This window comes from Sciurus vulgaris (genome assembly GCF_902686455.1).
Source record: "Sciurus vulgaris genome assembly, chromosome: 9".
Lineage (NCBI taxonomy): Eukaryota > Metazoa > Chordata > Mammalia > Rodentia > Sciuridae > Sciurus > Sciurus vulgaris.
In genome coordinates, this window is record NC_136469.1 from 136,407,786 (window position 1) to 136,416,575 (window position 8,790).

An 8,790-nucleotide genomic window follows, 5' to 3' on the forward strand; every position below is an offset into this window, starting at 1 on the left:
CCATCCTGATATCTTCCCCTTCCTGATGATTCAAGTTACCTCAGGTTCACCTCTGTTCCTCAGGGCCTTTCGGGGCTGTTAGTAGAGCTGTAGCTTCTTTCTCTTGGTGGAATATTAAGCCCTTTCTTCAGAGGATTTTAACCTCCTGCCTCACACAGTGTCACCAGCTGAGTAGTGAAAGCAGGAAAGCAGCTCTGTGTTTGTGGTAAGCACTTCCTCTGGCAGGTCTTTGTGCCTTGGTTCCATGAGTCTGCAAGGGCCTAGTCTCCTCTTTTGAAGCTGTAGGCTGAACATTCCCTGATTCCTGAGTCTGGGGTAAGCATCAGAAGGGGACCAGTAGCCATGAATTTGGACTTCTTGTTTCCAGTTTGTTACATAAGCCCTGTGTCTTTGGTAGAAATCACATGGACTCTTCTTTTCATCCTTAGACTCCCTCAGTGACTTCTCTTTCCTGCAGGATAATCTATTTTGTCTAGACTCAGAATTGGCAAATGCAGGAAGGAAGCAACTAGCCATCACTAGCTTACCTGTGAAATACTCTTTATTTTATCTTGAATTCATTGCTTCCACGGGCCTCTGTGCCTCAAGAACATGATTTCTGCAATCTGTCATTTTTCTAACTGTTGCGATGAGAATACTCACCTATCATGAACTATTATGCCTAGGAGTAGAGGCCTGAGACCATTTTAATTCACCATATTGTTAGGAAAAGCTAAAATGTTGGTAACTCCCAATGTTTGACAAAGCTGTGAGGAAAGAGACCCATTATTATATTTCTGGTCCATCCTTATGGGGGCAGTTTGCATATAGTAATCAATATTATAAATGCTTTTCTTTGATCTATCAAATATACTTCTAGTAATTTCACTCATATGATTGCAAAATGGCATATTATAAGAATATTGAAACATCATTTATCATAGAAAAAGGTTAAAATCAATCAAAATATCCATCACAAGGACTTTAGTGTTAAATGAAATACTATGCTAACATAAATAATTAGAGTTCTTTATCAAATGACATGGAAGGTAATTCATTGCTAAATAAATAGATCAATGGGCATCTAAGGTTATGGGACTGTTATAGTTTGCAATAATTGAATATTTTAGGGAATACATATTTATATTTACATATATAACAAATAACTGGGATACACATTGACATGTGACATTGAAACCAGTGACATTAAAACCTTTTAAAAGACTGGAGAAAGGAAAATGAACAGATGGAAAATAGAGTATAATAAGGAAATTTTTCACTATGTAACTTATAGATAGATAAATAGACATTTCAGGTGAATTATAACTCATCGCAAAATTTATTACATACATCTAAAATGTAATAAATTGTGAAATTCACAATTTTAAGAGAAGGAAAAGTAGTATCACATGCAACATTTAAAACAAGAAAAATTGCCATGACTCAAAATTCTTGCAATTCCTTGTTTTGTTCTGTTTTAACAAAACTGACCAAATTGTGAGGAAAATGCAGAGTCACATTATGATCCAAGGAAAGTAGGACTGAAAATACAAAGATGCTATTTTGCTTTCCTGGGGTATATCATCAATTTTAAGTTCTGAAGCTTCTCATAGTATCAATGAAGACAGAAGAAATTCTTTTCTTATTCAAGGAAGTACTTAATATTCTAAGTCTCAGAGAATCCATCACACAACCAAAAAAATTTTTTTCAGCATTGGTTTTATGAGTAAAACCTCTTGGAAGAAAAAGACATTTCAAGATAAAGTAGATAATGTTCTTCATCAAATCAACAGACTTGCTGTAAAAGTTAATGGAACTTCTAGGCACTGATCCAACTCGCTCAGGAAAAAGGAGATTACAAGTGAGGAGAGGTTTGCATCTTAGAAGTAAAGCTTGCAAAGACAGTCTGCAGTCTGATGTTTCTAAATGAAATGTGAAGATTAGTGTCTTGGCCACCGTTAAATGAGAAACTTGTGAGTCTTGTTTCTGAACATTTGACACTTTCTCAGCCTCCAATTGCATGTCCTTCAGAGTCTCAACATCCTCCAGTATCCAATCTGATACTGGAGGCCAGAGCACTAGTTTGAAAGTCAGGAGGCAGATTCCAGTCTAAGCTTGCCATGAACTGACCCTGGAACAAGTCATTTCTCCTCTGTTCTCATTCATTTCTTCCTCTGATAAACAAGCTTGGACCTTGATCTGTGCCATGCCTTTCTACTTCTCATATTATAATTCTAATATAGAAGGAAAGAATGAGGGGCCTTGAGAATGAGAGATCCAAGCAGCTCTATCTTTGGATTGAAATGCACAGAGTGGATCTCATAGAGCATCTGATCCACACACTGAGAAGCAAGATGTTCTGGAAGTCTCTGTGAATCCTTTCCCCTTAGGTCCCAGGAGCCTCAACTGTAGCATAAGGAAATTGGACTGGACGACCTCAGTGAATTTTAAGTGGGAAGTGTGGTTCATGAGCTCCAAATAATGATGTCAATTGCCTTTGCATTAGAGAGCTCTTTGGGCCTTGGTCATTTCATGACTTTATTCATAAATTAAATACTTGTTTAACCCAAATTGCCCAAACATTTAAGGTACATTTTCTCAGCTTATTTATCTCTTTCTGTTCAGCTCATCTTGATCATTCCAGTGCCTGTGAGAGAAAAGAATGGAAAATTAGAAAAGAGCAAGAACTGGGGAGCTCCAGCCTCTCTCAGCATAAACCAGAGTAGTAAATAGGATCTTTATTATCTAAGTCTGATCTCCTCTCACCAGCAACCTATCAGTGTTAACTCAGATGTCTTCTCTGATTAGTCACTAGCATGTAAAAGGATCATTTATCCTAAGGTGTCCTTTCTTTTCATGTAGCTACCATTAATGGGACACTTAACTAGATGCCTACTTACCATACTAAACCTTGCACATATCCATTCTATTTAATCCACATTTCAGTCCTGAGATATCAGTATTATTTGGACAAGAGAAGACTGTGTTTTAGAGAGGCCAACTGCTGGCTGAGGTCACACAGCCTTCTCCACACTACTAGTAGCAGAACCAAGATTCAGAGTCAGATTTATAAACTCCAAAGACTTGTGTAAAACTGCAGCATTGTCTTGCCTCCATTTAACTACATTCTTCAGACATGAAGTGTTATCTCTTACTATCCTCACTCATCTTACAATCTCCTTCAATATCTTAGCTTTCACTATCCAAATATGTTTTGTAGCACTTTGCAAAAATGAAAAGACTCAACATCCAAACTGAAAATCCACATTGGATGCACGTGCTCTTCTGTCATGTGCAAGGTCAGGCTGCAGAAGACCGAGTTTGCCGGAGCCGTATCTCAACAGTTCTTCAGTCGGGACCAGGTCAAGGTCTCTTACTGCTTCCACATCACTATGCTTCACTGATGTCATCTTTCCACACTGTTAAATGAGAACATTTTAAAGAAAGGACAAAAAACAATAAAGGAAGAAAAATAAATAGATTGATAAGGTAGTTAATTAAAGGGTCTAGAAAAGACTGTGCATTTGGAGAAAAGTTGGAAGTGGAAAAGTAGATTGTAGGTGGGAAAAAAGCTTCATTCTCTCCTGAACATTTCTTAATTAGGCCTCCACCCCATACCACGATTAAGGACACAGTGGTACTCAACACCACTGATGAACTCTGCCACAATGAACCCATAATGTTCTCCAGCATCTGACACAGTTGTTTGGTTCCTCTTCCTGAAATATTTTTCACTTAGTTCTAGGACAGCATGTTTTCCTCATTTTCTTCCTAAATAACTGCAGCTTATCATCTTTATGACATCTAAATGCTAGAAGTGGCCAGATGTTGATCCCTTTATCTCTAAATTTACTCCCAAGGAAACTTGGTGCCACTTAAATAGAATCTCTCAGTACACCTACTGTATCTCTGTATCCAGGTGGACATCCTTCTGCACTTCATCCCTCCTGTCCACCTCTATACCCTGCATTCCTACCAGTTCTCTTGGATAAAAATGATTTGTGTGCAGCATTTGGTGTTTGTTGTGTAATGTTTCCACTATAGTCATTTTCAAGTCACCTTGTAACATTGGCTTTCCTGATCCAGTGGTATTCAGTTCTGAACAACCATTAAATGCATCAACTGTGAACTTGAATTCTCCTTGTATACCAAACTTCTCAAAGGTAATATGTTTAAAACATAAATTTTATGATATCCCTTTCCTAAACCTGGTACTTCACTGATATTCTGTTCCCCATAAATGGCACATATATGTACTCAATGTCTCATAAAAATAGCCTGATTTTATCTGTTAATTTTCAGTGGTTCAAAGAGGTTTCCAAACTGCTAGATACCTTCAGGTAGAATTTTTTTCTGGGACAGCACTGTTTCAGTTGTCTCTTTAAGAATGTAAGCATGTAAACTCACAAATTCAGAACTTGGCTCTAGAAAAAAAAGCTCAATGTTGGGAAATATATTCTTTAAAAGAATACATGCAATGTTATTAGAAGAATTTCTAGAATCATGATGGAATATCATGCATAAAAAAAGCTATGTTAAAATTTCATATCCAACATCCACCCAGACAAGAAAATGACACAGAGGCTTTGAGTCACCACAGAACCCTGGGGACCAAGCAGAGCTATGCTGAGTTAGTGCCATGTCTATACCTAACCCATATTGCCAAATCACTGCTGATAAGATTCTGTATTTTAGTATAATCAGGATGGATGCTTAATCTAATCAGACCACTGTATGTTTCTGGAAGTGTGTTTGAGCATGTGTTTTCTTCATGCCAATTCATACATGGTTCAACAGAAAACTTGTCATTCGTATAAACATATGGATGGATGGAGATAAATATATATTTATCTCAGGACCAGAAACCACAAATAGATCTGGATTCTCCATATTAGTATAGAAAGTTTCAAACCTACAGAGAATTGATCAGAAAATTATGATGATGTGCCTCCAAGAAGGTTTAACACTTGATAATACTTTGTGAGGTGTTTGAATTGTTTTTATCAGCATGATTACATGTGTCTGGTGGCTATTTTGTGTCCTTATTTTCTCTCTCTCTCTCTCTCTCTCTCTCTCTCTCTCTCTCTCTCTCTATATATATATATATATATATATATATATATATATATATATATCTCCTTCTTGAAATGTAAGCATTTCTGTGAAGGTATCATGTGCTCTCAGGAGGAAGAAAACTCACTTCGAGGACTTCTAGTAGTCTTGCAAAGGCAGGCCAGCATGATGCTACCAAACGATCATTTCTAAACCATCATCAGTCATCATGTGCTGTTCTTACTGCTGGTACCTCTCACGTGCTCTAGGAGACAATTCCAAGAATACTCTCTCCAGTACGAGCTACATGGCCATTCCATTCCATGGACTTCCATTCCTTTGGCTATACACCCAAGAGCAGTTTGGCTAGACCATATGGTAATAATACCTTTAGTTTTTGAGAACTTCCATACTGTCTTCCATACTGGCTGTACTACATTACGTTCTCATCAATGAGTTACAAAGTTTCCTTAATCCTTGCCATCATTTGTCAATTTTCGGTGTTTGTTCTTGATATGAGCCATTCTGACTGAGGTGAGATGGAAGCTCATTGTAGTTTTGATTGGCATCTCCCTGATGTCTAAAGATGTTGACGATTTCTTTACATTTTTTTTTCTTATATTCTGTACCATTGGTCTACATGTCTGTTTTGGTGCTTATACAATGCTGTTTTTATTACTGTAGCTCTGTAGTATAATTTGAGGTCTGGTATTGTGATGCCTCCTGCTTCACTTTTCTTGCTAAGGATTGCTTTTGGCTTTTCTGGATCTCTTATTTTTTTTTTATTTATTTTTATTGTAAACAAATGGAATACATCTTGTTTCTCTGTTTGTACATGAAGTAGAAGCATTTGTGTAATCATACATTTACCTAGGGTAATAGTTTTTGATTCATCCTGTTATTTTTTTCTTTCCCCCACCCCTCCCATCCTTTCATTTTTAATGATCATTTGTACTTCTTTTGAAAAGTGTCTGTTCAGCACATTTGCTTATTTATAGATGGGATTATGGGTTCTTTTGGTGCTAAAATTTTTTAGTTCTTTTTACTATATATGCAGATATTAATTATGTGTCATATGACGAGCTGGCAAAGATTTTCTCTGTTCCATATGCTGTCTCTTTTTACTGTTATTTTCTTTGCTGTGCAGAAGCCTTATAATTTGATATAATGCTGTTTGCCAAATCTGTGATTGGTTCCTGAACTATTGAAGTTCTAGTCAGGAAATCATTTCCTATATCAAAATCTTTAATTGCTTCCCCTAGGTTTTCCTACAATAGTTTTAATCCTACATTCAGGTCTTCCATCCACTTTTAATTGATTTTTGTACAGGATGAGGAATAGGAATCCAATTCCCACCTTCTGTGGGTGAATATCCAGTTTTCCCAGCATCGTTTGTTGAAGTGGCTCTCTTCTCTAACATATGGTTTTCATTCCTTTGTCTAGAACCAGACAGCTATAGATACACAGGTTTATTTCTGGGTCTTTTATTCTGTTCCCACTTTTACGTATTTGGTTTTGTTTCAGTGTCGCACTGTTGTTGTTGTAATGGCTCTATATTTTGAAATCAGATATTGTGTTGCCTCCAACATTTTTCTTTTTTCTCGAGATTGCTTTGGCATTTCAGGGTCCATTGTGCTTCTATATAAATTTTAGGGTTGTTATTTTCTAGTTCTGTAAAGAGTGCCATTAGTATTTTGATGGGGATTGCATTGAGTATGTAGATCACTTTAGGTAGTATGACAATTTTAACAATACTTGTTTTAGTCAGCTATTTCACTGCTGGGACTAAAAGACCCAACCACCACAATTGTATGGGGAGGAAAAGTTTATTTGGGGACTCACGATTTCAGAGGTCTCAGTCCACGGACAGCCGGCTCCATTCTTTGGAGTTTAAGGTGAGGCAGGACATTGTGGCTGAAGAGTGTGATGGAGGGAAGCAGTTCACAAGGTAATCAGGAAGCAGAGAGAAAGAGAGAGAGAGAGAGAGAGAGAGAGAGAGAGAGAGAGACTCCACTTGCCAGATACAAATAAATACTCCAAAGTCACATCCCCAATTTCCACCTCCTCCAGCCACACCCTACCACTTTAGTTACCACTCAGTTAATCCCTATCAGGGCATTAATTCACTGATTGGGTTAAGACTCTCACAACCCAATCATTTCTCCTAAGAACTTTCTTGCATTGTCTCAGACGTGAGCTTTTGGGGGACACCTCACATCCAAACCATAACAATATTAATTCTCCCAATCCTTCTGCTTTTTAATATTATTTTGAATTACATTTGCAAGCATTTTGTTAACAATTTGTGCACCTGTGTTCAGTATATTGGTCTATAGTTTCTTTGTTTTTTATGTGTGTAACTATCAGGTTCTGGTAGCTTGGTATTAATGGTATCATGCATTGAGTTTGGAAGGAAACTTGAAGAATGTTGGTATTAGTTATTTAAATGTGGGTCTAAATTTGTCAGTGAATCCTTTTGGTCCTAGGCTTTTCTTTGTTGGGCAACTTAATTACTGCTTCAGTCTCATTGATTATTATTAATATATGTAGGTTTTTCTAATTCCATCTTGATTCAATTATAGCAGGTTACATGTGCTCAGAAGTTTGGTCATTTCTTCTAGATTTTCCAGTTTATTGGCATAAAATTTTTCAAAATAATTCCCTGATGATCTGGCTTTCATTTTTATCTATTGTTAAATCCCATTTTTTCACCTCCAGTTTTATTTGTTTGGGTCTTTTCTGTCTTTCTTTTGGTTAGTTTGGCTAAGAGTTTGCCAATTTTCTTTACCTTTGCTAAGAAGCAAAGCTTGGTTTCGTTGACCGTTCATATTGTTCAGTTTCTTGTTTTTTTTTATTTATTTCTACTATAATCTTAATTATGTCTCTACTCATATTGATTTGGGGTCTTATCCTTTCTCTTTTTTCTTAGGACTGCAGTTGTATAATTAGGTTATTTACTTAAAATTTCTGTTTTCCCAAAGTAGGCATTTATAGCTATACATTTTCCTCATCATGATTTTTTCCAAGTCCCACAGATTCCGGTAAGTTATATTTCCATTTTCATTGGATTCTATGGATTTTAAAATACCCTTCCTGATTTCCATAAGGACCCATTGCTAGTTCAAAAGTGTGTTTTTCAATCTTCATGCCTGTTTATATTCTGCAGTTTTCTTTTCTTGTTGATTTCTAGTATCGTTCTATATGGTCTTATAAGATACAAGAAATTTTTTTGTTCTTGTTTTTGTATTTTTTTAAACCTTGTTTTGTTACGTAAAATGTGATCTAATTTGGAGAAAGTTCTGTCCAGCTCTTGGATGGAATATGCTATAGATATCTGTTAAGTCCATTTATCTATAGTGTGATTTAACTCTGATATTTCCTTCTTTTTTTTTTTTTTTTTTTTGTCTAGGTGATCAATTCATCTATGAAAGTGGAGTATTGAGTAACATCACCCACTGTTATTGCATTGGAGCTTATTTTACCCTTTATGCTCTATAATATTTGGGTTTTTTGTTTTGTTTTGTTTTGCTTTGTTCTGTTTTAATTTGATTAAAACTGATTCTTTTTTTTTAAACTAATTCTTTAGATGTTGATGGACCGTTATTTTATTCATTTTATTCATATGTGGTGCTGAGAATCAAACTCAGTGCCTCACACATGCTAGGGAATTGCATTACCCCTGAGTCACAACCCCAGCCCCTGATTCTTTGTGTGTGTGTGTATATATATGTGTGTGTGTGTGTGTGTGTGTGTATATAT

At 36.3% G+C, this 8,790-nt stretch overlaps 1 long non-coding RNA gene across 1 annotated transcript; it reads right to left on the minus strand.

Moving 5' to 3' along the window:
• Positions 1 to 1,475: 1,475 nt before the first annotated feature.
• Positions 1,476 to 5,339, minus strand: LOC306670243. The gene is made up of 3 exons (XR_013766357.1): positions 5,180 to 5,339; positions 3,257 to 3,389; positions 1,476 to 2,626 (listed from the first exon to the last, which is right to left on the minus strand). It is a non-coding gene; the product is annotated as an uncharacterized lncRNA (long non-coding RNA).
• Positions 5,340 to 8,790: the final 3,451 nt, after the last annotated feature.